This window comes from Octopus bimaculoides, chromosome 9 (genome assembly GCF_046866305.1).
Source record: "Octopus bimaculoides isolate indiv1 chromosome 9, ASM4686630v1, whole genome shotgun sequence".
In the NCBI taxonomy this organism is placed as follows: Eukaryota; Metazoa; Mollusca; class Cephalopoda; order Octopoda; family Octopodidae; genus Octopus; species Octopus bimaculoides.
The window spans coordinates 83,986,824-83,989,323 of record NC_142936.1 but is presented as its reverse complement, the minus strand read 5'-3'; the positions used below and the strand labels follow the sequence as shown (position 1 = coordinate 83,989,323).

At 38.4% G+C, this 2,500-nt stretch overlaps 1 protein-coding gene across 1 annotated transcript in view; it reads right to left on the bottom strand.

The window, feature by feature from the left end:
- LOC106883831 (uncharacterized) overlaps positions 1-2,500 on the bottom strand; it is a 124,376-nt gene that overhangs the window by 12,728 nt on the left and 109,148 nt on the right. The window lies entirely within an intron of this gene.

Genomic DNA, 2,500 nt, shown 5'->3' with positions numbered 1-2,500 from the left:
ACGCTTCAAAACGTCGTAGAAGAACTCTCGATTGACACTTCTCTGTGGTCACTTCAATATATCACGTGACGAACACCGTCCACCTGCAGGTAAAGTCCATTGAGTAGACGGAGTGACCTAATTAATGTACAAACATTTGATCACTATAAACGAATTATCTGGGTAAGGCTGTCCAGCAAGAAATAGCAGAAAAATAATCTGCTGTTTACCAGAAGAGTCCAGTACTACCACCATGTGAAGTATTCGTTGTTGTTGGCACTCCATCACTTACGACGTCGAGGGTTCCAGTTGATCCGATCAACGGAACAGCCTGCTCGTGAAATTAACGTGCAAGTGGCTGAGCACTCCACAGACACGTGTACCCTTAACGTAGTTCTCGGGGCGATTCAGCATGACACAGTGTGACAAGGTTGACCCTTTGAATTACAGGCACAACAGAAACAGGACGTAAGAGTGAGAGAAAGTTGTGGTGGAAGAGTACGGCAGGGATCGCCACCATCCCCTGCCGGAGCCTCGTGGAGCTTTAGGTGTTTTCGCTCAATAAACACTCACAACACCCGGTATAGGAATCGAAACCGCGATCCTATGACCGCGAGTCCGCTGCTCTAACCACTGAGCCATTGCGCCTCTACATGTGAAGTATTCATATAGGAATAATAACCATAAATGGCGAATACTTTGATCTTGTACTCTCTAGGTAATCGCTCTCTTTTCAGTATCATGCTTATTTGCCATTTTGCACAGCATTCTGAGGCCTGCGATAGTGGAAATATATTCTGGCAATGTCAGTTTGCTATCTGTGATGGTTACACCCAGAATTTCAAGTTGTTTTTACATAAATTCTTTGTAATTACCAGAATGAAATTCAAGTTTTTGAAAAGGCTATCGAAAGATTTCGTGCTTTGAGAGTCGAAATGTCACCTCCCGTCACCTCCTCGAGATTTATACAAACTCACGCGCACAAACACGCAGACAAACATACATACAGAAAGAAACAAACATATGTATGCACAAATACACATACACACACATGAAAAGATGTAAGAACACACACACACACACACACACACACATACACATACACATATATACACACATATGTGTATATATAATTTCAGAGAATGTAATGGTTGAATATATGCATGCTTATCTATGTGTTTATGTAGATATGTGTGTGTGTGTGTGTATGCATGTAGGTGTCTATATACATATATATATATATTGAGAGATACATATAATATATGCTTATATGTATATATATTTATATATATATATATATATATATATATATATATATATATATATATATATATATATATATATATATATATACACAGACACAAATATGTGTGGGGAGGGTGTATGTATACATGTCTATATAAACATATATAAGCATATGCATATGTGTGTGTGTGTATTTATGTATATACTCATATATATATATATATATATATATATATATATATATATGAGCGTGTGTGTTTATACGTACATATATATGTATACATATTTATGTATGCATGAATGTATATATGTATGCATATACGTATGATGTGTGAATGTGTATGGGTATGTATGCATGTATGTATGTATGTATGTATGTATGTATGTATGTATGCACGTACGTACGTACGTATGTTGTATGAATGCGTGTGTGTATGTGTACGTACGTGAATAAGCAAGCAGCAGACAGCACCAAAGCCCAACAATTCCTAATTCCAAGATGAAAGGAACCGACAGCAAGAACTGTCAAAAGAAATTAAAGTTGAGTTGCTAAGTATTTCCTGGCCGTCGGCATTCAGCGAAACATCTTGCCGCTAGATGGCTCCACTGAGCTTAAATCGCGGCATTGCTACTTACGACCGTATGTTTGACGCAGCCTTCAGCGATTTAGGAGTATAGCTGCTACTTTCACAAGGTGTGAAATGGTGTTTTAGTAATAGGGTCTCCTCTAAATGAATCAGCTCCCGTTCCTGTGTTTATTTAATCGCTAGGAGCTTATTTTTTTTAAAGTGTTTCCTCTGGTCTTCCCATAGCGACAGTGTGTTTGGTTACAATAACAAAATATCGCTTTCTATAGACTTGCATTTACAGTTATGTGTGTATATACGTGTGTGCATATGTGTGTATATATACGTGTGTGTGTGTGTTTGTGCGTACGTGTGTGTGTATATGTGAGTGTGTACGCGTGCGTGCGTGTGCGAGCATGTGTATGTATGTGTGTATGGGTGTATATGTGTGTGTATAAGTTATCACAGCATTATGTGTATGTGCTTGTGCGTAAGCGTATGTGTGCGTGATGAAAATGCGTATGTATACACACACGTATATATATGTGTGTGTGCGTGTGTGTGTGTGTGTGTGTGTCATTATCACTATGTATTTGTGTTTGTATACGTGATGTGTGTGTGTGCGTGTGTGCGTGTATGTGTGTGTGTATGAGTGTCCATGTATTTCTATGTCTATTAATGCACGTATATAAACAGACGCACATGCGCAT